At 57.0% G+C, this 26876-nt stretch overlaps 1 protein-coding gene across 2 annotated transcripts in view; it reads left to right on the top strand.

Annotated features, from left to right (window-relative positions):
- The window catches only part of Dlgap2 (DLG associated protein 2), a 255830-nt gene that overhangs the window by 119637 nt on the left and 109317 nt on the right, over positions 1-26876 (top strand). Inside the window, exon 3 of one of the 2 annotated variants that reach the window (XM_047551363.1) lies at positions 16020-16085. The gene's annotated coding sequence lies outside the window, so the exon portion shown is untranslated. Of the gene's footprint in view, positions 1-16019; positions 16086-26876 lie in introns of those variants that run through there. The other variant, XM_047551362.1, reaches the window with a different exon arrangement.

Below are 26876 nucleotides of genomic sequence, written 5' to 3' on the forward strand. Positions count from 1 at the left end.
CCTGGGTACCCTCTGTCTAGTCGGCCCAGCCTCAGGCCTCCTGGGTACCCTCTGTCTAGTCGGCCCAGCCTCAGGCCTCCTGGGTACCCTCTGTCTGAGGGCAGTGAGTGTGGGCAGACCCACTGCTGGCCCTCCTCAGCAACAACCTCAGCGCTTCTCCAGCAGCTGCGCGGAGTCCCTGGAACTCAGTCCAGCTAACGCATGAGGCACGCTTCCTGCCAGGGTGGGCCTGGGCCCGCCGTCTCTGCCCTGTGGCTGGAGGCAGCTTGGGTGTGTGGTCAGTCCCCTGCCACTGTCCTGCCAGCAAGCACAGAGGGCCTGTGGGTCCGTGGCCAGCATCCCCCTGGTGGTGTTGGAACTCGGTCTGCAGTCTGATTCTGTGACAGACGGTTGATAAATACTTTTAATATCACCTCTGCAAAACGTGGGACTTTGTCATTTGTTCCCTTCCTTCCAGTTTTGCCAGTGAGCTCAGACATGGCGAAACCCTGGCCTGGCAGCAGCAGGAGTGTGTGCAGGTCTCGTGCCCCTTCCTCAGTCTGCGGGCGACTGGGCGAGCAGTCCAGCACGATTCAAGTGGGAGTGGCAACGGCCAGCCCAGTGAGGCCACGTCACCCACTTCCCTCGGAGCCGCCTCCCGGGACTGCCCACTCTGTGGGTCTGGCCCCTGCACCTGCGCCCGTCACCAGCTCAACTCACGGTCAAGGAGTCCCACGGCCGCAGAGCCTGGTCTTGCTCAGGCCATCCAGGCCTCTCTCCCTCAGCAGCGTGGGACCCCACTGCTGCGCGGATGCCCTCCTCCCGCTGACCCCAGCAGCTGCCTGTCTGCTGCAGGTGAGCTCAGACACCAGCCAGCAGACCACCATCCTGCAGGCTCCTCTGCTAAAGTCCCGTGAGAAATGGCTCTTCATCGAGATAGGAAGGGACCTGGGCGGCCTCAGGCAACCCTGCAACCTTGGTCCCGTGTTCAGATCCACCCCGTGGTAGAGCCTGCGCTCAGGTGGAGCTCTGCGTGAGAGCTGGACAGGTCCCACGCACCCTGCTGCACACACTGAGCCCTGTTCCCACCTCAGCCGCTTCTCAAGCCCAGCCGAGCACCACGGGTGCACCACAGGTCGAGGCATGGGTCCAGGCCGGGTGCAGCCTCAGGGTAAGCGGTGGACGCAGCACCGAGCCCTGCTCTCTCTGCAGTCGGGCTGCGCGCCTGGGAGCTGCCTCGGGCTCCTCCTCGGGAGCAGAGGCCCCTCAGGGCCCCCGGGCTGGAGGGCACCCCAGAGGCTCCCAGGGGCCGCGGTGCGGTCATGCGGACACGTGTGTCCCTCGTTTGTTGACCCTGCAACAAAGAAAAAGAGGAGCTCAAATGTATGGCCATCACAGCTGGCCACACAGCCAGCTCTGGGCTGGGCGGGGAGGCTGGGGCAGCCCTCAGAGAGCAGCTGGGGACGGTGTGCTCCACACCTGCCTCACGTTCCTGCCCAGGTTGGGGCCTCTGCCCTCCCTGGACTTCAGTCTCCTTTCACACGTGGGTCATGTGACCTCTGAGCACCACGGTGCTCTCAGCACACTGAGCCCAGCTGGACGTCTGTGGACAGATGACAGCTCTTCATTTCAACAGCACCTCCTCCCTCAGGGAATGCAGGCCGCACAGGAGCCCCTGGACTGTGCCGGAGGCTGGCTGCGGGTGACCCTGGCGACTTGGCGTGCTGGGCCGGGCACACACATGGGGCCCTGGCCTCGGCTGCCTCCCTGCTAACCTGGGGTGGGGAGCGCCTCCCTCCGGGAGCTAGTCAGGGTCTGTGAGCAGATGCACAAGGCCTAACAGAGGTCAAGTGGTGTTGGTTTGATCTGTGAACTTACCAAGCGGCTACCTGCTGTCCAGGGAACTCTTCCTTCCTGGGGGCTCTCGGAGCCATCGGTGTGTGGTGCCCCAGCCCGCCATTGCTGTGTGGACTCCTCCTCACTTCGTCACGCGGTCCACGCTCAGGCTGGCCACCTCAGGCGCTGCCGCCGCCTGTTTCTCTTTGACGTGTGGGTGGCGCTGCGGGCTTCAGGGAGAGGTGCTGCGGCGGTTCTGATGGTCTTGGTTCAGAGGTCCTGCGGAGAAGCCTAACGCCACCCCTCCTCCTAACGTGCCCTGCAGATGCCCAGAGGGCCCGGCACGGTGACCAGGGCGAGCAAGGAGGAAGCGTTCCACCCGAGCCCGCTTTGCTCCCGGCCCAGCCGTGAGCACCAGCGGCGGCGGCTGGGACAACTCGCTCCCCGCGGTTCGCCAGCCCACCCACTCAGCCAAGGCCCCCAGCCCCTTCCAGAGCACTGCCAGGCCTCTGAGGCAGGCGTGGCCCCGGGCCGGGACCTGCAGGGAAGCCCTGCCCGGCGGCAGGAGCGCCCGTCCCCGTGCTCTTTGAGAGTGCGGTTTACAGGACTCTTTCTCTTCCTATCCAAGAGGGACGTTCCCAAATTTTCTGTAGGTTTTTGTTTTGTTTTGTTTTCCTCTAGATCTTAGAGAAGAGCTCTTCCCTTCCTTAGAAAGGAAAACGTCCTTTGTGACTACTCCCCCGCCTCTGGTCTGGCAGGAGGTAGAGCTGCCAGCTTTCCTCGGGAGGGAGACGAGGCAGGGCCTGTCCTGGGAAGCAGTAGGACAGCCTGAAGAACCACACCAGCCCGCAGGCCGCAGGGGAAGGGAGACGAGGCGCCCCACCTTGAGGGCGGAGACGGCTGCGGAAGCGCCGTCGCCCTGACCCTCAGCGTGTTTTAGCCTTTTTGAAGAGGAATTCGAACACTTTCTAAACGTCCCCCTGAAGTCTTGCCTGCCTGGACGTGTGTGAGAAACAGCGCATCCTGGTGCCGTCCCCGGTGCCCACTCTGAGCTCACCCGGGCCGACCCGCTCGGTGCTGGGAGGTGCTGATGTCCCAGGCCAGCTGAGAGCGGTGCATGTCCAGCTAAGTCAGCGTCCATGAGACCAGCTGGGAGATTTCATCCTGTGCTTCCTCTTGGAAGCAAACTCTGGAACTTCTGGTTGCTCTCCCACCTCAGTCCCGGGGCTTGCCGACAGTGTCACCCTGCACTCTGCCGGCCGGCATGGCACTCCGGGAGTCTGTGGCAGAAGGGCTTCTGCTGCAGGAACTCGGGCAGAACAGGACCTCTGCCCTGCTCAGTGTCTGGACACCGAGGGATGACGTGTGGGAGGACAGGCTGGGCTGCGGACGGAAGGGAGCCCCCTATTTTCTGAGTTCAGGTCTCCGGTTGAGGGATGAAGGAGACAGGCCATCCCAAGATGCCAGGTTGGACGCAGGGGACACAGCCAGCGATGCGTGCGTGGCAGTGCCCTGGCCACACTCCTGGACAGCCACGCTGCTGGCCCACCCACAGGGCCGGCTCAGGAGAGGCCTCCCTGAGTGTCCACCCTGAGGTGTGCTGCTGGGCAGTGCACCTGAAGCGTGGCAGTGGCTGGCCCAGCGGCTGCTCTGCTGAGTGTCTAGCACAGGCCGCCCTCCTCCATGCCTGTTGGTGGCCATGATAAGCGGCCTTCCTCGGCCCATCTGCCCAGGGAAGGGTGGCCAGGTCGTGCCCTTCCTGATGTGTGGATTCTCCTGTTTAGACATGTGGATGACCATGGGCTCACAGACTCAGAGCCCACAGAAAATCAGATTATGTGGCCCAGAATAATTCAGAAGGTGGGAAAAGATAAACAATGACAAACGAAATTATAGCTGGGACCAGTGGAGCAGACGCACTCGGGCTAGGCCGAGGGATGGCAGCCCTCGATGACCCGGCGAACAAGGCGGACAGCGTGGAAGCAGGCGGGAGGCTCCTCCTGGGCCTGGTTTCTGTTGCTTTCCTCTGAACAGGGGGTGAGTTTTCCTGTGTAGGGTTGGCAACCTCAGCAACACCCCGGCTCTTCCTCCCGCTCACCTCTCACAGTGAACTGCCAAACTCAGCCATTTGTCTTCTAGAATTTGTCTCCTAAGAGCCAGCCCATCTTGGTCGTCCACCTTTTCAGGCTGACCACTGGGTGCCATCCACACGCCACCTGCCTTGTCCTCCAGGAACCTGCACAGGACCATACTCACTGACCTCAGAGGGCCTAGAACCTCCCAGCTCGTGTGATGAGGGTGGGGTGCAGACGTGGCCTATGTGCCCAGGGTCCCTTCAGATGCCCACTGGCCCCTGACAGAGGACCCAGACCACCATCTGCGGATGGCCATTTCATTTCCTTTTTCTTACTGACCCTCTAAGGTGGTGAGGCTGATTCATTTCTGCAGTCGTTGACGGGTCTCCCCTGCAGTTCCTGTCATACCAAGGCCTGGCCAACCTCTGTGGTGAGGACACGGCTGATTGCCAGGTCATCCTTCCATGGACCTCATCAGAAGCCCTGTGGTCCAGCTGGTAGCTATTCTTGTGGTATCTGCAATTCACAGGGCTTCAGGTACTATGAATAGCATACAGAATCCTGGCGTGGAAACCATCGCTGGGATGGAAAATGTGAGCACTGTGATTATTCACCCTGGTAGGATTAGTGTGCAAGCATCTCCGTTCAGATCTAAACTGGGCTGTGGGCGTGACTGTAGTCTCCCTGGAGCTCTAACGTTTGACTTTGTGAATTCTCATGAGAAGCCTGGATGCGCAGGTGTCCAGGGAGGACAGCCACTCTGCCCACCCCACCCTGCAGGGACACGGGAGGTGGTGCAGAGTTGATCCCAGTGGTCTGCTACAGACCAAGTCTTTAACCATATCTGACTGAGCTTGTGCTCACCTCCTGCCCAGACTCGAGGGCCAGAGGAGCTTTGGAGACTCCAAGCTGGGCCCTGACTTTAGGCCTCCCCAGAGCCTCTGCTTTCCCTTGGAAGTCGAAGAGAACAGAGGACAGGAAACACGGGGCCGGCGCAGCACTGCGTCCTTGATGCTCAGGACCTTGCTGTCCCTATGCCTAACACGCAGAGAAGGCAGAGTGCTTGTGTGCACACATTCTGCTCTAAAACGACCTAAATCAAGCAAGATCACCCCTGAAGCAAACACACAGGACACTGACCCTCTGTGCCCGGCTGAGCCACCTGTAAATGACTTGCCAGACCCAGAGTCCATGCTGAACGAAAGGAAGGAATGGCAAAGCTAGGGAGCCAAAGGCTGCTTCAGAGGCTCCTCGTTCACCCGCGTGGTCGATGTGCGGTGACATTAAACAGACGAGCGAGCGTCCTCGGGCTGGGAAAGAGCAGCCCCTCCTTTCCCACAGCAAGCGCTTTTCTGGAAAAAGTCTTGGGAAGAACAGTCCAGGTTGGGTGATCTCCCATTGGATGTGATTTTCTAAGTCTCGGAAGCTGCTCCCGGCCTCTGGCTCTGGTGGCCCAGGAGCTGTGCTGGAGGCAGCCCCGGGTCACCTCTCGGGCCAGGCTGACTCCTCTGACGCAGGGCAGGGCCACCTGGAGGAGACTCCAGCCACCGGCCCCTGAGCCCACAGCCCTGCCGTCTCTCCCCCAGGAGGAAGCTGCCTGAGCCCCGGGGCAGGGTGTCAGCTGGCCACACTCTCAGCCCTGGGGACATCCCAGGGACACATGGCCTCTGTGGCCCTCGTCCCAGGACAGTGTGGAAGGAAACCCGCCTGGGTTCCGGGTGGTTAGGAACCCAGAGCAGTGTCTGTGCTCCTTTTCGGGGGCCTGGCTACTGTCCACCCCAGGGAGAGGGCCAGGCCGGGCCCCACTGACCCACGAGGAGGCTGTCCAGCAGCACCCTGCTGTCCGTCTCCTGCGCTCGGCTCCTGGGGCCCTTCCTGCTGTTTGAAGTAGTTTTTGGAAATTATAGCATTTCTTTTTTAAAGAAATCATCAAGAATAGTAATAGTAATGGAGTGTTGAGGAGCCTGGGGCCATGGGGTGAGGCTGGTAGAGCTGTAGGTACGAGCTGAACAGGGACTCCTGGTCAAAAGGCACCTTGATACATGTGCTTTTAGTTTGTCGATTCTCATGGAAGATCTGTGAACTCAAGCCAGCCACTGCCCGTGGAGTTCAGGAGGGTGGAAACAGGTCACCCTGTGCCTCTGAGGTCCCGCATGTGCCCTCTCACTGGGCTACCCACATTGGTGTTTCCTGGAACAGAGGCGATTGTCCTCCCCTCCTGCTGGCCCCGTGGTCAGCTGCCCCGCTGGGCTGTGCGGCTGCAGTGCTGATGAGCAGATGGGATCTTCAGCTTTCAGGAGAGCGGGTGCCGGGGGGGCTAAGCTTTAGCATCGGGCGTCCTCTCAGTCCTTCTGCAGTGCTGCGGAGAACCGCTGGACGCTCACCACCAGCCTTGACAGAACGTCGCAGAAATGAGCTTGGAAATGAGGGTGACTCTGATGCTCTGCCTGTTGTTTTTCCGGAAGATTCTTCTTGCCTTCCTTTTCTGTCATCTTGCCAGATAACCGTAATAAGCGTTTAGCATAATTCAGACAAGGTGGATTAGGCAGACCTGCTCTCTGCGGTGAAGGCAGTTAATGAATTGCAGATTTCTTGTATCTCTTTCCACCCTGGAGGCCAGGCGGGACTGATCTATTATTCAAATGCAGGAGCTGCTTTCAGGAGCAGCCATACATATTCAGTGTTAGTGGAGTGTAGAGCTGAGGCTAAGGGAGCCACAGGGCAGGCACGTTGGGGCAAGGTCGCCCACGGATGCAGATTCTGTGGTCGAGACAGTTAGTAGGCGTGTGGCCGTGCCCCTGGTGCGCACACGGAGATGGCTTGCTCTTGCGGGCACAGCGTGCTCCTTCCTCAGAACCCTGGAATGGGGCCACACTGACGTGTCTGCTGAGACAGCCAGGGTCCCAAGCACGAGTCCTCTTCACGGGTGGGAGGCAGAGGGGGATGTGGAGGGTCTGGGCCCCAGAAGCCAGTGTGTCAGCAGTACGTGGTGTCGGGACCTCCGTGCCTCTCACACGCCCGTGTCTAGGTCTCCGTGTGCTGGCCAGGCCGTCCTGTGCTGCCACGTTCCCACCTTGGGCAGGACATGAAGAGTGAATGAGTGACACCTTCCAGGAACCATCTGAATGCAGGGAGAAGTCGGGAAGGGGAGGAGGCAGCAGAAGCTGAGTGCGGGTCAGTGTCCAGGACTGCCGAGGCCCCTGGCCTTCCTCGCTCCATCCTGACCAGCATCCGACATGAATGGCACTGTTCCATTTTACAGATCAGGCAACAAAGGCTTGAGTTACTTGCCCCAAATCAGACAAACTGGAACCCATGTCAGCCTGGACATGCGCAAGCTAGCCTGCAGAGGGCAAGCTGGGCTGGCCACGTGCTGGGGCAGCATTTGTAGGAAGCCACGAAGGCTCGTTGACACACGAAGCCTGGGCTCCCTCCCGCGGGACTCCTCCACCTCTGGACCTGATATTTAGAAAGGACTGCTACCTGCATGATGCTGCAGCCGGGGTCTCCACGTGGTTCTGACCAGCGTCCACCTTAACTGGACAAGGAGAGACCCAGGAAGTGTGTCTGCTTTGCATGTTCAAGATGAGGGGTTGCTGGGCACTTGGCTTCCTCAGGACAGTTTGGGGCCAACCAGGAGCACCGAAGGCCCCTGAGCCATGGGAAAGCCGTGTGGGCAGAGCGTGTTTCCCTCCTGTCTTCCAGCTCTGGACAGCACCCAAGTGCTTCAGGCCCAAGGGGGACCTTGTCCAGGTTTTCACTGCACAAATGGAGAGGCTGGGGCACCTGCATTGCAGGGAGCTGTCCTGAGGCGCAGTGTTCCGGTCCCCCATGGCATGGTGGTAAAACACAGGCGTCCCGCAGCTGCGATCCGACGCCGGCAGATGGGAAGCCTGTGGCCCCACTGTGCAGGGTCCCTCTCCATCTCCAGTGTCACAGCACAGGCCATGCAGGGACCCACAAGGGCCTGATGCACAGGGGCTGGTCTTGTGGCTGCAGTGCAGCTTAGTTGATCTTGGTTGAATTTTAGGTCAAGAACTATAAAACTTGTTACACCAAAATCGATTCCCAATCCAAGGGCTTTGAAAATGAACTGCCGTCTCAGGGCCGCTGTAAAACCCGATTTTGTTTAGTTCCCTGCAAGTGAATTTGGTGTGAAGTGTGTTTAAAAAGGAAGAATGAAGCCCTAGGCACGATTTATCGATGACTAATAGGCGACCAGTTTCATCTGTCACTTTTTAACAAATGTCATTCACTTTTATTAACATCCAACGTGAAATAGATGAATAGAGGCCAGCCCTGGGGATGTAGATCAAAAATTCAGCTTTAAGGCTAAGTAGCACCAAAACTGGGCGTTTACAAAAGACGGCAGGAGACATCCAGTTACACGGCATGTCTCAGAGGTTGGTTTCTTTTAGAAATTGAGCACAAACTGCAACCCTGTAGGTAGGAAATATTTTAATGAAGATTTATACAGTTCTACATGCAACAGATGGAGTTTATTCAGTTCCGTAGAAAATAGAGCATGCGTTTTAAGCAGTGATGCCGAAGTGGAAAGGTGGTGTTTAAACAGGACTGATCCCAGGAGGCGTTGCCCACCCAGGCCCCATGGGAACCCCCCTTGGTGGGTCCCTTAGGATGCACATCTGCCTGACGCCGGCCCCCTCAAGGCCACCTCCCCTGTGCCCAGCAGCAGCACAGAGCCAAGCTTGATGTGGTGGATGCCAGGAGAGCCAAGCTCCGTGCAAAGGTTTCTGCAGGTGCCCAGGTCACATCAGGGCAAGATGAGGTCAGTGGCCACTGACTTGCTGAGTGTCTCAGCCTCCCGGGACACAGTAGATTGGTGAATTAGCAAAGGGGGAAATATTGCCATCTGCACGATATTCAGACAAGGACATTTCAGTAATGGCTAAGAATGTTCCATACAAGGTCAGCGGGGCTCCCTTCCTCTAGCGGATTCAGGGTTCGGGATGCTCTTTGGGGTTCCCAACAAGCCCACTGGGAGCAGAGCCATGGGGAGGCCCACGGTGGGGACTGGAGGACCCTCTCCTTCCCCATGTATCCCAGTAGCTGTCCAGAGTCTCTCCTCCTGGAGTCTAGCAGGGGCCTGGGTTCAACAGAGCAGAGGCAGAACTGGGCACGGGGTACACGCTCCATGAAGGCTCCTTGGCATTCATTTTCCCGTTAGTCCCATCTGAGCCCAGATGTCAGTGCCCGAAGGAGAATGGTTTAAAGAGGAAGAGCAAGGCCAACTGAATGCCCGAGGGTGAGGGGAAAGCAAGGCAGGGCAGAGCCTGGGGCGCTGGTCCTGCAGCCCCCCTGGTGGGCATGCAGGTGGGCACAGTCAGGAGCAGGGGAAAGTGTGGAACTTGAAGCCAGAGGGCAGGGTAGGGCCCCCATTCTAATCCGACCCCCACTGAGCAGCCACAGGATGTGGGGTCAATCACCTATCGCTCCTCAGCTCACCTCTAATCTGCAGTAGGACCGTGACATTTAATACTCAGATTCAGAGATTTCCCGCTCTGAGGTCAGGTGGTTGCAATCAGGAAGTGCTGGCAACAGGCCAACATGAACACAGGACCAGAGGGGACATCAAGGTCCTGGAGTTGGGGTGAGAGGGTGAGCAAGGCGCGTGGTGGCCAGGGCTGCTGTGTCCTGCCTTCCTTCTGAAATGTGCTCAGGAGGACGCTTGGTGGGGCCTGACAGGCAGAATTGGTGCATGGCTTCTGTAGGCTCTGCACAGAGTTCAAGGAGCTCAGCCATGAGGCCTCGCAGGGCTGCCCTCCAGCATGTCCTCCTAGACACCCAGGAAGCCTAGCCTTTTACAGCAGGCAGCCCTTTCTGCCACTAGTGAACGTCCGGAGGCAGCTGTCCAGGCCCAGGTCACATGCTCGAAGGTGCCACTAGTGTGTGCCAGTCCATCCAAATTGGAGATCACAGGCACACAGGCCTGTCAGCTGTGCAAAGACAGAAGCCATCCTCATCCTTGGTGATCACCAAGCTCCGACTCGAGGCCCCACACTGGAGGCCCTTGGAGACAGAGAGACAGGATGAGCATTCAGCTGGCTGAGTTTCTTGCTCACGATTAATTCCACCATTCTACCTGTGAAGAAAGATGGCAATAGACAGAGTTTTATCAGATGGTGATGAACCCATGTGCTTTACCACTATCCGTTTCATTTGAGGCTGTCCAATTCCGATCAAGAGGGATATCTGGGTTTTCGCTTTGCTGCAGACCATTGAAGGCCAAGCATTTTATGCCTCTTCACACTTAAAAAAGGCACACCAGCTGGTTGAAGAAAATTTGCAAAGCACAAAAAGTTGAAAGGGGAAAATCAAACGCAGCCATCATCCCTCCAATCAGAGACAGCAGCAAGAGCACCTTGATAAATTGCCTGCAGGCTTTTCCCACAGCAAACTCCAGCGGTGACCTGCACAGAGTTTGCATGTCGCTTTCTCACTTGGCTTCGTGCTCGGACTTTCTGAGCACTTACAGGCTCTCCATCACTCTGCTGTAATTGTATGTGATTTATTTAACCATTCTGCTTTAATTGGACCCTTGAAAATCAAGGCTTGTCATTTCTTTTAAAGAAAAACTGGAGTGTTATGACTTACCCTAAAGCCATTTGCACACAATCCAGGAAAAGGTGTCATGTACTTGGAGCTCTCCTGACTCCTGCCACATCTGAGGACCTCACCTGGGGGTCTGGTCAGCCCTGTGGAAATGGAGAGGCAATGCCAGGTGTGAGACGTTTGTCAAGTAGAAAATTAAGATAGTATGTCCAAGGATTCAAGAGTGTTTGAAACCCAGCATTGCCTGAAAAATTCCTGGCCAAAAAGCATGTTGTATAAACAAGTGAGACAGAGTGGCAGCAGCCAGATTCTGCCCCTGGTGTGAGGTCAGCTCCCACCAAGGCCTGCACAGTGGCTACCCTTGGCTTCCCTGCACCCCAAGGACACGGCCACAACCTGGGCAGGGGTGAGGGGTGGTGGGGGGAGCCTAGGACAGGGTTCATAAGTGGCCTCGCTCATTCAGAGCTGGTGGTTCCCAGGCCTGGCTGCGCCCTTGGGTCACCTGTGAACACATTAACTGGACTGACTGGGGCCCCCCAGAGCTGATGAGCCACAGCCTCTTGGGGAACAGGCAGGAACACCTGAATCTTCCAAAACTTCCCCAGGGGTGGCGGGGCAAGATGGAGCACAGAAATACAGGTCACACTTGAATTTCAGGAACCATTGACACTACATGGGACGTCCTCACCCTAGACATTTTTCATGGCTCTTCTGAAATGTGATATGATGTGTGCTGGGCTTATCCTCCAGAGCTGCACCAGACCTTCTACCAATACGAGCACTAGAGCCGCTCCTCAGACCAGGAGCCAGCTCTGTCTCCACACCCTTCACTGCAGGCTCTGAGGCTGGCACCGAGGGGCAGGAGCAGCTGTGACTTAGTTTGGAAGGCCACATTTCCAAGTTTTGTAAAATGCCCCTTATTCTGTCTTTAAGGAAGTATTTTCCAGGTGCACCTGTCTTTAAGGAATCTGTGGTCTAAAACCTTATTAAGTACTACTGATAGTGCAAAGTATAGAGTCCCACGTGCATTAGGAATTCAGACGTAAAACATAGTGTATAAAATATAATCAGTGTGACTTTTTGAGTGAATAATGTTCGAGTTGACCTGCAGACAGATACATTCACTTTGAAGTTGTCACATATTTAAATAATGGAATGCCTTTTACTCCAGCACTTTTAAATCTTTTTCTTTTTAGTCAAGATTTTGAAATCAAGGGTCTATTGTCCCTAGTCAGACTGGATTCCTTGGGGAGATGTGTCAGGTTCACATGCAGGGTGGGGGCTGACCCTGCTCCACCCTGCCCTGCAGACTGGGAAGCAGGCGCCACTTCAGTGCCAGGGGTTGCTGGAGCCATTTGCGGTCACCCTTGGCAGAGTGAGGACTTGGCTTCATTAGGGACCTTGAGCTTCCGCTTAGCTGACCTGTGTGACATTGAACTATTGTGGAAGTCCTGTAGACTTCAGGGGCAGCAGCTGCTGAGACTCACTCTTCCATCCAAACTAGGACCAGGAGCATCTCTGCGTTTCCCTAGAAAAGCCGGCAGCTGCCCCTGAGCAGGCTGGGCACAGCTGGGTGGAACGGGAGAGGAGCCAGCCTGGAGCTCATCAGCGTCATTGTCCCGGCAGAGCAGAATGAATCCTCAATCTAAGTAGGCTTCAGTCCTCTCATTAGAGCAGCAGCCGGATGCGCCTGAGTGTGTGCCGAGAACCCGGCACGTGGTGGATGATGAGCCCCTCAGGGCCCTGTGCTGAGCCCCGTGCTGCTGGCTGTGCTGGGCACCCTGGAGCATAGCTCATGGGCCTGTCCTGGGTGACCCCACCCCAAGGGATGCAGCAAGGACCTCACAGAGTGCAGCTCAGGGCCACAGACGGAGCTGCCCACCTGCGCTTCCCCACCCTTGAGCCCAGGTGCAGCACACGGCAGACAGACAAGGAGAAGAAACCGCACGAGGTGACCAAGGTCATGGGCAGGCGTCAGAGTGATGCAGGAAGGACTCCTCGGTAAGCTCAAGCACACTCCGCTCACAGGTGGGAGGAGGCCGTGACCCGACCCGCCTCCCAGCTCCAGCCGAGAGGCCGAAGGTGGAGCTCCCCAGGACAGGCTAGAGCACAGCCCTGCCCAGCAGGGACGTGCCAGGATCCACAGAGGGTGTGCATGCTCCCCGGGGCCATGCAGCAGGCCGGAGATCCGAGCAGGCAGAGGCGTGAGGAGCTGGGTGCCCTGGAGCCAGAGCTCAGAGGCACCCAAGCTGGAGCCGAGGCCACACCAGAGGACCAGGTAATGACCTCTCCTCTCCACTGGCCTTGAGAGACTGAAGTAACTCATCCCATGATTCGTTGATCCGTGGGCAAGCAGTCCTGTGGGCCACGTTGGAGCCAGTTTGCTAAGAGTGGCAAAGTGCTGGCCCTGCCTGGAAGCCCTGGGATCCGGGCCAGCAGGGAGCCCCCACCTGAGGCGGGCAGGGGACCCCGGAGCTGCTGCAAGGCAGCCGCGTGCCACGTTCGGCCGGGGGAGGAAGTGTGCCAGTCACGGCCTGGTTGGTGGCAGGTCCTGAGGCTGCACCCCTGCCCTGGACAGGCCTCCTTGGCAGCCCCAGGCCACACGTCAGTGGGAGTCACTCTGCACGTGGAGGACGGGGTGCTGACTCTGGGAAGAGGCCCTGTGACACAGAACTGCAAGAGGCCTCATTCCAGTCCACCCAGAAGTGGGCAGCAGGGTGCCAGGGCCATACTTCAGGGAGCACAGTCATTAAATTCTGTGTATAAGAAAAATAAGTCGTGAGGTGAGTTCAGCCAGAAAGCACTGTGGGTGAGCGACCTCAGAGAGACCTGCCGTCAGGAGCCAGGGCGAAGGACCGCTTCTGCCCTGAAGACCGGAGCCCGTTAGGTGCTCGGACGTGTCAGCAGACCACCTCCAGGCCTGTTCCGTCTGCAGCTCTTTTCTGCTTTTGCCGAGGACGTGTGATGGGAATCTGAGCCTGGCGTCGTATGTGGGCCCATTCATTTCGCGGCACTGGTCCATCTCACAGGCGACCTGGTTGCCAGCGCCTCCTGGCTGAGCCGTTCATCTGGACGGCAGGAGAGAGGAGCTGGACCGAGGCCCACAGCCACTGCCTCCAGGGCGGCACTTGTCCTTGGTGACATCAGGGCAGCAAAGTGGCTCCCATGATAGGAGTCAGCCAGAAGAGAGGCGTCCCCCAGTGAGCCAGTGCCCGCCCGTCTTCCGCCTGGGAGGGGGCAGCTTGGGAGGCCCAGTGTCCTCAGGGAGGCCATTGACTTTGAGAGCCTCATGCATCCTTTGGTTTCGCCTGCTCGGCGCATTCCTCAGGCACGTGGGGACACCCACAGCAGCAAAAACCCAGGGCGCAAGGAGCACCGGGCTCTTGGCTTGGCTGTGACCTGTTTGAGCAGGGCGCCTGTCTGGACTAGATTCCGGACCGAGGTAGGCAGATGGTGCAAACCCAAAGTGCAAAGGCTTGTTGGACAGGAAGGACGGTAGCCCCAGTGGAACCAAGGCACACCCTGAGCTAAGCTCCACCAGCTCTAAGGCAGCACCAAAGGCAGGCACCACCTGCGGCTCCCAGAGTTGGCGGAACTTATCCTGAGTGGAGCTGCTCCTAGGCCTCATGCTTCCCCGATCCGGCCAACAGCAAGATAGACCACAAAGCCAATCTCTCTTTCCAGAAGATTCAGGGGTGACTCACACCCACCTATCATCAGCTCGGGATGCCTGCACACCCATAGCTCCGTGTGCACATGGCTCCGTGTCCTGGCTGTGCCTCCACCTGCTCAGCTCCCGCATGGCACGTGGGCAGCCCTTGTAACTGCAGCAGTGTGACGTTCTCGCAGTCCAATCCCTGTCTGTCAAAGCCCTGCTTGTCTGTGTAAGTGTGTCAAGGGCAAATGAGACCTGAGGCCAAGGGCTTGTTTCTGGGTTACCCCTGCATTCTCTCCTAACCCATCTGCCTGCACCTGTATCCAAGGTGACACTGTGACAGTATTCCCCATGGAACTACTTAGGCAGCAGTGCCCATTGCATTTCCAAGCAAATGAAGACAAGCCCGTCCTGGTTTCAGATGCTTGGTTTGGCCCTGGACTGAGAGCTTCGTGGTAGCCAGCTCATCAGCAGGAAAGCGCAGCCTGACCAAGCTGTGCCGTGCAAATGTGGGCATGGCTAACAGGAGCAGGCTGTCATACATTTATGACCCAATTTGGACAGTCACTTGTAACACACATGGCTCTTTAATAGTCAGCCACCAGGAGGTCGGGACCCACCACATCTCCAAGGGAACCCTGGGGACTTGCTCAGTGCCTCTGCGGCCAGATCCGCCACGTTCCCTCCTTGCTGGCAGCAGCAAAAGCTGGCATGCTGGATCAGGTGGTGACGGCAGTGTATGTGGGCCCAGTCACGAGTTGCTGTGGTCCCGTGCATGCCAGTGTGGGCCGACACTCCGACCCGAGGGCCTTGAGACCCCAGTGTGGGCCGACACTCCGACCCGAGGGCCTTGAGACCCCAGTGTGGGCCGACGCTCTGACCCCAGGGCCCTGGGTGCAGAGGTGCCTCAGAGCCTACCCGTGAGACCAAGGCCCACAGAGCTGTGTGAACCAGAGTCCAAACACGCAGGAGCATGGCCGGGCGTGTGCAAAAGGGCGTGCACGTGTGTGCGTGCAGAGGCTCTCGTTTTAACACGGCCACATGCAGGTCACACGTGCGATGTGTTGCTGGAAGGTCCCTGCCTGGAGCCAGCTCAGAGGAGCACTGTGTGCCTGACAGTTGCCATGGGCAGAGAGCCCAGGCGTCACACTGTCCAGATGGCCCTGGGAGCTTGGCACCTGGTTTACCAGGCAGAGCCCAGGTAAGGGCCACAGATGACCCTGAGCCCAGCTCCCCTGGGGGCCAGCTCCTCTCCTGCCACTGCAGCCCCTGCTGTGCAGGGGCCAGCACACGGTGTCCAGGCTCTCTTGGGCACAGGAAGATGCCCTGCTGAGATGGCACTCTGAACTATGAAAGCCAGCCAGCCCAGGGGTGACCCAGTGGAAGGGGTGGAGGTGCCGCTTTGGGCAAAATCCACCTGGGCTGCCCCACAGGGCCAGTGCAGCAGTGACCGCAGCTCTGCGCACCGAGGACCAGGAGGCAGAACGGAGCCTCCGGGACAGCAGGGGTCTTCTCCCGGGCTATGCAGGCTCCACTGGATCCACCTGGCTGGAGGGAGTCTGGTGCGGGGAGAGGGGCAAGTCACAGCAGCCGGTCCCGAGGTTGGCGAGGCTGAGGAGCCCAGAGTTCAGCCACGGGGAAGCCAAGACCCGTTTCACAGGCTGCCCGGGCGCCTGCTGGGTGGGGGATGGGCATGCCCTTGATCACTGGGTTTTACAGAAAGTGGGCTTGATCCTGAGGTTATTGGCACAACATGCCTGGCTCTGAACAGTGACATCTGAGGACAAGGAGTGTCTCAGGTGGGTGACCCCTGTTGGTGGTGAAGAGCTTGCACAGGTGTGTAGATGGCACAGTCTACGCCAGAGCCATAGTAAAGCACAACTTTGTTTCTGTCTTTGCAGAGGAAGAAGGAGGAGACCTGGTCCAGCCGGGCCTCAGCTTCCCAGGGCCAGCAGAGGAAGACCTAGGTAGAGTACCGACGCCGGCGCTGGTCACAGAGGGACGGGGCAGTGCCCGCACGCCGTGGGCACCTCCCTGAATGTGATATGCATGTGTGCCTTAAAGACTGTCCTAGCAGGAACTAAGTTAATGGTGCCACGTTTTGTTGTTGTTATTGTTTTTCCCCAAAATAGTAGTTCGAGCACCTTTCAGGAGCTCTTGGGGAGAGAAGGGCATTCCAGACCCTGGTGGTGAGGGAGGCTGCCCTGGGAGGAGAGCGTGGTCCTCCATGCGGGGAGCAGCTCCTCTCCCTCCTGCCATGGGCACGTGCTGTCAGTCACAGGAGGAAGCCAAGGGCCCTGCGCATGGCACTGTTCTGGGCAGCTGTTATTGCGGGAGCAGCGGTCCCCGCATCCATCCCGCACACACTGGTCTGCAGGCTGCTCCCGCGGAGGCTCCTGGTGCCTTCGCCAGGCTGGTCGTGGGATTTCCTTCTGCTGCCCCAGACACACGGGGCTGAGGCCATTGGGCTTCAGTCACTTGACATGGAGTTGTGCATAAGTGAGAAGGGCAAAGCTTCTGCCAGAGGAGTGGAGTGTGGAAAACCCAGCACCCAACACAGCTGAGAAAGGGCCTGTGGGTCTTCTGTGTCCCTTCCTGGCCCCTGATGGCCACAGGCTGTTGCTGCCCCAGGGCCAGGTCAGGGTGCTGAGTTCAACTCTGAATCTGAGCTTTTCCTGGTTTATTTCAGACCTTCAGTCACCAGATCTGTTGCCCGTTTTGGGGGTGCAGAGTTGTAGTGAGAACCAAAGGAGCTCTCTTTCTATAAACTCAGGATTCCTTTTAAAGAAAACTATAGCCCCAAATGTTTGCTTTTCAATTAAAATATGAGATCAGGTGGAGTTTGGAGACAACAGCAGCAGCTTCCCCACAGCGAGCCAGGTATGCAGGATCCAAACTGACTCCTCAAGCAGGCCTTTCTCCCTGGGAATATGAATGTGTCCAAGCCGAGAGGCAGTCACTGAGCAGGACCACGCTGTCCACTGCTCGTCCCGGCAGGACATTGGAACTGCGCCACCTGCCAGCTGCTGTGAATGGTGCTGCTGTGGATGTGTGCTTTCTTCTCTTGGGAAAGCCAGAACTACTTTGGCCTCCTGTTAGAGAGGAGTGACAGCCATTTTATTTGAGTGGTCATGCACCTACTTATGTCCCTCAGCATAACTCTCCACCATGACCATGGCTCCAGGCAGGTCTCAGGCTCCCAAGGGAACATGGGGACAATTTGACTTTTGTTAACTGAGACTGTGGTGCACTCACGTCATTTGATCTGTGGCCCAAAGAGTTATGTGCAGTTGTGGCTGTGACTGCTCATCTCTGTGCCTGTTTAGATAAGGAGGCTGCAGAGCAGGGCTGGAGCATGCAGAGCAGGGGCTGACAGGAAGAACAGGGAGTGAGCATGCAGAGCAGGAGAGGAGAGTGCAGAGCAGGAGGGGGCATGTAGAGCAGGGGGTGAGCATGCAGAGTAGGAGGTAAGCATGCAGAGCAGGAAGTGAGCATGCAGAGCAGGAGGGACATGCTTAGCAGGGGTGAATATGCAGAGGAGGAGGGGACATGCAGAGCAGGAGTTGAACATGCAGAGCAGGAGGTGAGCATGCAGAGTAGGAGTTGAATATGCAGAGCAGGAGGTGAGCATGCAGAGCAGGAGGTGAGCTTGCAGAGCAAGAGGGAACATGCAGAGCAGGAGGAACATGCTTAGCAGTGGTGAATATACAGAGGAGGAGGGGACATGCAGAGCAAGGGGTTAGCATGCAGAGCAGAGGGGAACATGAGGAGCAGGAGGTGAACATGTGAAGCAGGAGGGGGACATGCGAAGCAGGCGGGTCATACTTAGCCAGGGTGAATATGCAGAGGAGGAGTAGACATGCAGAGCAGGGGGTGAGCATGCAGAGCAGGAATTGAGCATGCAGAGCAGGAATTGAGCATGCAGAACAGGAGGTGAGCATGCAGAGCAGGGGGTGAGTATGCAGAGCAGCAGGTGAGCATGCAGAGCAGGAGATGAGCATGCAGAGCAGGAGATGAGCATGCAGAGCAGGGGGTGAGTATGCAGAGCAGCAGGTGAGCATGCAGAGCAGGAACTGAGCATGCAGAGCAGGAACTGAGCATGCAGAGCAGGGGGTGAGCATGCAGAGCAGGGGGTGAGTATGCAGAGCAGCAGGTGAGCATGCAGAGCAGGAACTGAGCATGCAGAGCAGGAAGTGAGCATGCAGAACAGGAGGTGAGCATGTAGAGCAGGGGGTGAGTATGCAGAGCAGGAAGTGAGCATGCAGAACAGGAGGTGAGCATGCAGAGCAGGAGATGAGCATGCAGAGCAGGAGGGAACATGCAGAGTAGGAGAGACATGCTTAGCAGTCATGAATATACAGAGGGGGAGGGACATGCAGAGCAGGGGTAAGCATGCAGAGCAGGAGGGGACATGCAGAGCAGGGGGTGAGCATGCGGAGCAAGGGGTGAGCATGTGGAGCAGGGGATGAGCATGCAAGCAGGAGGTGAGCATGCAGAGCAGGAGGTGAACATGCAGAGCAGGATGGGGACATACTTAGCCAGGGTGAATATGCAGAGGAGGAGTAGACATGCAGAGCAGGAGAGAACATGCAGAGCAGGGGGTGAGCATGCAGAGCAGGAGGGAACATGCAGAGCAGGAGGGACATGCTTAGCAGGGGTGAATATTCAGAGTAGGAGGGGACATGTAGAGCAGGGGGTGAGCATGCAGAGCAGGAGGAGCGTGCAGAGTAGCCAGCAGGATGCAACTGGGAGTTGAGTTCTCCAGGCAGCATGAGCTTGAGTCTTCTGCTCAGGTCCTGGGAGGGGTGTGTCCCCAGGTAGGTGCCTGGGGCAATGCCCTCTCTGGCTTGTCATGCTGGCTCTGTGTGTTTCCTCCTGGGAAGGTGCAGTGGCAGGGGTGTGGAATCCCCTAGCCTTGAGCACAGGATGCAAATGAGGTGGTAGACCCCCCCAGGAAAGATGGTTTGCTGGACTCTTTCTGGAGCTCTGGGGCCTAGGCGACACCTTCAGTGTGTCCCTGGTCACGTGAAGTGGCATTGAGGGATGAGGTCAGGTTGAAGGAGTTGGAATGTCACACTGCTTTATCGTGCGGGCTGGGTTGTAGGGGCCAAATAGCTTGTTACTGCAGCCAGGAGGTAACCTAAAATGTACTTTATAAGCATTTTAAGCTTGTCGTTCAGTGGCATTAGGGACATTCACATTGCTGTGCAATGGTCACTGCCTTGGACCTCCAGAGCCTCTTCATGGCCTGAAATGTCCCACTGAACGCCCAGCCCTGGCGCCCCATCCCACGCTCTGCGCTGTGGATTTGGGGGCTCGAGGAGCCCCACATGAGTGGAGTCACAGCTGGTCTTGGTGGCTGGCTTGGATCGCTCAGCAGTGTCCGCGAGAATACTTCTCGCGGTAGGGCCGAAGGACACTCCCCGGTGTGCGGGTGGGCCGGTCTGCTCACCCCTGGCTCATCTCGGTGCTCGGGTGGCTCCCACTCATTGGCCTCCACGTGGAGAGCTGCTTGGACCTGGGGCGCCTCTCCACCATCTCCGCTTCCACTTCTGGGGTGTGTTCAGAGTGGAATTCCGCACTGGGGCTTGGCCTGTGGGCAGGCCACCCATGCTGTTGAGCATGTCTGATTCAGCTTGGCCAGTGCCGTGCCTGGAACGTCTGACCAGAGCACGTTTGGGGAACGGTCTGTCTGGAGGCGTGCGGTTTCAGGGCTCTCATGCTGTAGACGGCCAGGTCCTCTCCTTGGGGCTCAAGGTGAGGCTGAACATCATGGCAGAAGAGAGTGGCGGAGAGAAGCAGCTCACATCATGGTGATCAGGAAACGTAGATTCTCCACTCCACTCTCCAGAAACAAATATATACCCCATATCCACGCCCCCAGTGAGCCACTTCCTCCAGCCACGCCCCACCTTCCTCTAGTTACCACACAGTTAACCCATCAGGGATTCATGCACTGATTAGGTTAAGGCTATAACCCAATCATTTCTTCTCCAAACCTTCTTGCACTGTCTCACACGTGAGCTTTTGGGGGACACCTCACATCCAAACCATAACAGAAAGTATTTAGCAAGCTGTCCTCAGACTGGCCACAGGCTGTGGTTGGTGGTTCTAAGAATGAGAAGGAGCAGCCAGATTCTAGAAGTTCTGGAAAGAGACCTGAGGGTTTGGTGCCCACGGACCTCAGGAGCCTCCAGCCACCCTGGCCTTCTTGTGTGAAGTGGGAATGAAGGCGGGGACCTGAGGTGGGAAGGGAGAAGGCGAGGTGCACATTCTGGGGACAGGAGGGGTCGTGAACCCAGCAGGGACAGGCATGAGCAGCCCCAGAGCTCAGGGCAGAAGCACCCTTGGCGGGCTCACTGCGTGTAAGACCCAGCTGGCCCGCTTCCGCAGACCTGGTGTGGGGCGCTGAGCAGCACCAAGACCCCTGCCCACACTGTATGCCTGTCTGGTGGCTCTGGAGCGTCAGATCCCTGCACCTTCCCGTCCGATTCCTCTTCATCTTTTAGTGGGGAAATGCTTTTTATTCACTCCTCTGTTTTCTGTTACAATTGGTAAGTAAAAGTTTTGCTTATGCCTCGCACGGGGTGAAGCTTTGATATCTGTCCACGCTGAACCCTCACCTCGCAAGCTTGCTTCACTCTGTGAGGAGAGAACCGAAGGCCAGCCCCAGCAGTTTCCTAGTGGAAATGCCTCGTTATCACCTGCAGTCACCACGTTGTGGAGGAAATGGCGTCCACTTTCCCCTTCTGAGATTGTGAGTCCTTGGCCCACGTCTGCCCACGCCACCCTGGCCCCAGCACCCTTCTGCTCTCCACTTCTGCGACCAGCGTTTTTAGGTTACATGTGAGTGGACTCTTGGGAGGCACCTTTCTGTGCCTGGATTGTTCCACTCACATGACGCCCTCCAGGTTCTCCCCTGTTGTCACCAATGTCAGAATTTCACTTTTCATGGCTGCAGAACACTCCGTCATGTATGTGCAAGCACCACGTGCTCTCTCCCAGGCTTGGAGCATCACAGGTCTCGTTTTCCCAGAGTCCTAGAACCCACCTCAGAGTGTTACATCCGGTTCTAAAGGGCCGGTGGCTTAGTTACATTTATGAAAACTCTTATATTGACCCAAATTTTGCATTGACAAGTTATTTGCAAAGTAAAATGGGGAAAATGTCAGATTAAATATCAAAGCATATTACACCATATTACATGTCAGGCTCCACACCAAGGAATTGGACACGCTCTGTGATTCTGAAACTGGAGGGTGTTGGCCTAGCACCTGCAACCCTGGGCGCCTCCTCCAGGGGGCGCACACGCAGCAGCCTCTCTGGTGGGGTGCCCTTGCATCCTCCAGGCCTTCAAGTGGCAGGATGCCCAGGGCAGGTGGGGTTCTTATTTAGCAAGAGCTCCCCTGTTAGGCGTGCACTTGTCTTCTTTGAGAAAGAGCCCTGGCCATACGTACACTACCTTAACTTAGTGACGTGTGGGCACACCTACTTACCTCCAGACAAATTTGCAGAAATGGCTAGGCAGCGGAACAGTGCCATCTGACCTCCTTCCAGAGAAGGCAGGACTCCCCACCCCTCCAGTGGGCGCTCTGCGTCTCCTCCACCTCCCGCACTCCCTCCCTCAACACACTTCTCCGCCTGGTTCCCTCCCTGCTCTGTCAGCAGGGCCCTCGCTCCTGGTGTGACATGAAACAGGTCGTGATTCCATGCTGTGGAAAGGACAAGCCACCTGGGTGCAGGGACGTCTCCGTGCCTGTGGAACAAGGGAACTTAACAATTCCATTTCAAAATTTTATTTCTATGCAACTCCCTGAGCATGGTGCCAGAAACACACTGAACCTGTTATAAGTAAACGCTGGTTGGTTCCACTAAACAAATGTACGAACACTTGCTATGTAGCAGCTATTGTGTTCGATTCTTGAAAGTCACAGCGGCCCCTCCATATCATGGAGATAGGTTCCGGGAGCCCCTGCAATGCCCACATCCTTAGAAGCTCAAGTCCCTCATATAAAAGGGCATGATATTTGCATATAGCCTATGCCAGTCCTGAAGCATCCCTAGATAACTTATAATACCTAATACAATGCCAGTGCTATAAAAATATTTCTACGCCAACAAGATCACTTTTAAAGTTATGCATATTTAATATTTGAGAAAATTGGGGTATTAGGGTTTTCCATGTAACTTCTGGAATGTATTCTGTAAATTTGTTCCCGCATATTTCTTTTAAACTTCCACAACTTACAAGCCTAGTTGTGCTAAATGACTCATGCATGGTACCTTCCTGGACTGATTCCCTTCTTGGAGGTGATTCAGGTCCCAGGTATGGAGGGCTCTCCACTCTGTGCAGCTCCTTGGCTTAGCAGCTCCTGGGCTTAGCAGGCCCAACGTGGGAAAACAGACATGCAGCTGATAGTCCACAGGGAAATGAGAAGTTAGAAGTGCTGACCACAGTTTCTGAAATCATAGCCAGAGACCAAACTGGGACAGGCCGAGGTTACAGGGGTGGTGCTCATGTGACTTCAGCATTTGAACTCCGACAGCGAAGAATGAACTTGTGAAAACACAGGCCTGTTTAAGGGGCCCAACACCAGGCCACTCAGTAACCCCTCTGAAGAAGAGGGTGGATTAGCTGCCACACAAGGTGCTCCTGCTGGGGTGGCACGTGGCCTGGGCTGGAACAGGACACTGGAGCTCTCATCTTGCCCCAAGATTGATGGATGGGCAGATGCGTGCCTCCCTTGATCTCCATGAGCACCAGTCAGACATCACTCACCACTGGGGCTCTGCAAACAACAGAGAACCACAGACTTCTGTGTGACTCCAGACTCCAGGGGAAACCCTTCGGCGACTTGGAAGTGGAGGTCCTGCAGAGGAGCGGAGAGCTCCAAGTGGGACAGGAAACTAAATGCATCTATGGTAATCCAGAGACATTCCAGGAGCTGAGTCTCAGTTGAGGTCAGGCCTGGAGGGCAGCACAGGACAGGAGGAGGTGCTTCCAGGGGAAGTTTAGTCATGACCATGTGCAGCAGATTTCATATTGCAGGGCGTGATCAAAGACATTTGCCAGCCACAGGCAGAGCAAGGCATGGGGAAGTCACTTACAGACAGCCTGGACAGGGGAATGACCCTGAGCCGGACAGGGTCCTCTGCTCCCTGCTCCTTCCAGTCTTCTTCAGGAAGCAGAAGTCTGTGGGGAGGAAGACCACTTCCCATCTTAGGGTGAAGGTGATGAATCTGCGTCCCCAGACCTTAGGACAAGATGTGGCTCACAGGAGCCTGATGAGTACTTGCTGAGGCCCTATCGTTGATACTGTGCCCTGGCCAAGCCACCTGGCCTGTCCAGCGCAAGTGTACTGCATCTCAGAGGTGCAGGAGGGTGCAGAGCACAGCCTAGGGAGGATGGCTCCAGGTCCCCACAGACATCTTCACTTGCTGCCACTCTAGAATGTGGTCTATGGCGACTGAGTCCAATTAAAACTGCAAAGACTGACAGACCAACTCAAGATTAGTTCTAGATTCCAAAGACTTTCTGTGGCGAGATTTGCTTCATTAACTACGCATGTCATCAGCAGGCTCTGGGGCAAATAGGTGTTCAAAAGTGAATTTGAACTCATGTGCAGAGCTTTGTCATTTAGATGTAGACCAGACCACTTGGAAAGGTATGTGTGTTGTCCCTGGAGAAGTCCTAGGATGACATCCTGGGAGGTACCCCTGGAGGGCAGGTCCTCGCTGAGGTACTGGGGGTCCCTCTAGTGGAGCGTCCTGGTTGAAGTAGTGGAAACTGGAAACTGCAGGGCAGGGCCCTGGCGCCTTCTGAGCACCTGAGGTCCTTGCATTTCTTCCACCGGCCTGTGGGGCAGAAGTCACCATACGCAGGCCACGGGGCCAGGGCCTAACAGTGAGAGACAAGGGATCGGCCCAAGGTCACTGACATAGGAAGGTCACTCCAGGTCTGAAGTAAGCCAGCTCTGCAGGGTCTTTCATACACACACTGCTCCCTCAAGGAGACCAAAGTCTTCCCTCTCTGGGTCCAGCACGTCTGACTCGTAGACTGTGCAGACATCACAGTGACATCTGATGTCAGCTAGTGCAGTCACAGGGAGCTGCGTTTGGAACCCAGAATAACACGCATGCTTTACTTGCTGGTCAGTATGGCTCCCCTTGTGAGTGGGTCAGACTTCTCTGTGAAACTGCAGGATGCTGCATGTTCTCACCCAGCCCTGACTCCCCCCGGCACCCGTTCATACAGACCCACACTTCACTGCAGCTAAGCCGAAATGGGGCTTCCCTCAGTGGCTGGCCCTCTGCCCTGGGAACGAGGGCCCGTGGTCCCTGACAGTCAGCATGACCCGAGGGAAGACAAACCCAAAGTCTGTTTAGGAGTTGAGAAAAGAAACATACGTTCCAAGTTTTACCAAAGCATGGCAAGAGTGCTCAGATCTTATGTACACTTTAACTCTGCCAGATCCTAAATTTGATGTAAGACAAATACCAGCTATAATCAGCATGAGTTAAGTGTTTAAGTCTTTTAGAATTCCCCAGAGGTCAGTGCCCTTGGCCTGACTCAGTGTCTGCCCAGAGATAGGCAGAGGCCTCAGACCACCTGATCCACCCTGGGGGGAGGCCTGCTGGAGGAGACAACCCCATCAGAACCCCGTTGCTCCAACTGCTGAAAGCTGTGCTGCGAGCAAGCCAGTAGCAGTGACAAGTGGGACTTCTCACGCACGTCTCAAGGAGGAGGACGTCCTAGCAACAGGGAACTGTCACGCCTACCTTCACACTCACCCCTAATTGCTCATTTAGCAAAATTTCATAAGCAGTGAACGTCAAAGTTCTCGCAATCCGTGGCAAAGTGACAGAGGATGAGAGGTGGTGGGAATGCCGGGGCAGGGTGCGTGGTCAGCTCCCTGGACCCGGGGTTGCCTGCCCTGAAGCCCAGCAGAGAACACTGCAGCCAAGCCCTGCAGCAGCACCGTGAGACCTGCAGGACAGTTGGCCGCAGCCCAGGAGGCCCCACCCACACTGAGGCTTCAAATAAAAGCAGGCAGCCCGCAAAGGGCCAGCCAGGCTGTTCTCCTGCCCAGGATGCCCAAAGCCCCACCACCAGCCGCTGCATGGTCCCTGACTCATTGCTGTGTGCAGGAAGTAGAGGCCCGAGCTCTTGTAGATCCAGGGGTTAATCAGACAGACTGCTCCACCCACCAGGGCCAGTGTGCTCTGAGAAGTCTCCATCCACGTTCTAACTTAGCCTCCCAGTGACCCTGAATCTGGGGCATGCTGGGACATGTGGGCTCCCATCCTCCCACCTCTGGAGGACAGGCAGCCTCCCAGGAGCCCAGGCCCACAAGGAGGCCCCACAGGATCAGCAACAGGGCCCAGGAGGAGGCAGGGATCTGTGATGGGCACAGAGTGGTAAAGTCCCCAGGAGGAGGTACCTCAGGGACCTGTGATGGGCACAAGGTGGTGCAGGCCCAGGAGGAGGCACCTCAGGGACCTGTGATGGGCACAGGGTGGTGCAGGCCCAGGAGGAGGCAGGGACCCGTGATGGGCACAAGGTGGTGCAGGCCCAGGAGGAGAACCTCAGGGACCTGTGATGGGCACAGGGTGGTGCAGGCCCAGGAGGAGGCACCTCAGGGACCTGTGATGGGCACAGGGTGGTGCAGGCCCAGGAGGAGGCAGGGACCCGTGATGGGCACAAGGTGGTGCAGGCCCAGGAGGAGAACCTCAGGGACCTGTGATGGGCACAAGGTGGTGCAGGCCCAGGAGGAGGCACCTCAGGGACCTGTGATGGACACAGGGTGGTGCAGGCCCAGGAGGAGAACCTCAGGGACCTGTGATGGACACAGGGTGGTGCAGGCCCAGGAGGAGAACCTCAGGGACCTGTGATGGACACAGGGTGGTGCAGGCCCAGGAGGAGGCACCTCAGGGACCTGTGATGGGCACAGGGTGGTGCAGGCCCAGGAGGAGGCACCTCAGGGACCTGTGATGGGCACAGGGTGGTGCAGGCCCAGGAGGAGAACCTCAGGGACCTGTGATGGACACAGGGTGGTGCAGGCCCAGGAGGAGAACCTCAGGGACCTGTGATGGGCACAGGGTGGTGCAGGCCCAGGAGGAGGCACCTCAGGGACCTGTGATGGACACAGGGTGGTGCAGGCCCAGGAGGAGAACCTCAGGGACCCTGTGACGGCCCTTTCCGGCCCTGTGCCACTTCCTGTCCTGGCTGCTCTTCCCTCGGGCTCTGGATGAGAGGAGGTGAGCATCCCTGGTGTGTGGCTGGCTTGCCTCTGCTCTTGCTCTCTCCAGGCAGAGTAGTGGGACGTGAGGCCCGTTTGCACAGCCTGTGGACATGGACTCCCGTTAGGACAGCTCCGGCACATTTGAAGGGATGCCTTCGCTTCCAGTGCTTGGACAGCTTCCTTCTTCACATTCCACCTCTGCAACTTTGAAAAGAAAACACGTGCTAAATGCAGGAGTTTGGAGTCCAAACCCAGGGCCAGGCCAGTCCCCAGTGGTGGTATTTAACATGGGGTTTCAGTTAGTGGCTTTTTATTTCCTTGGATTTTTCAGAATGATTGAAACGAGCTGCTACTGGCTGATGGAATTGCAGGCTGCTTCCACTTGAATTTTGAACGGGGCAGGTGTTGTTAGTGATCATAGTTATCCTGCAGTCCACTCCCAAGGAGGGCAGCATGAGCGGGTGGCTCCCAGCCCCCAGAAGGAGGGGACTTGCAGCAGGTGAGCAGGAGTGGGGC

The sequence above is a fragment of the Sciurus carolinensis genome, chromosome 4 (genome assembly GCF_902686445.1).
Source record: "Sciurus carolinensis chromosome 4, mSciCar1.2, whole genome shotgun sequence".
Taxonomy (NCBI): Eukaryota; Metazoa; Chordata; class Mammalia; order Rodentia; family Sciuridae; genus Sciurus; species Sciurus carolinensis.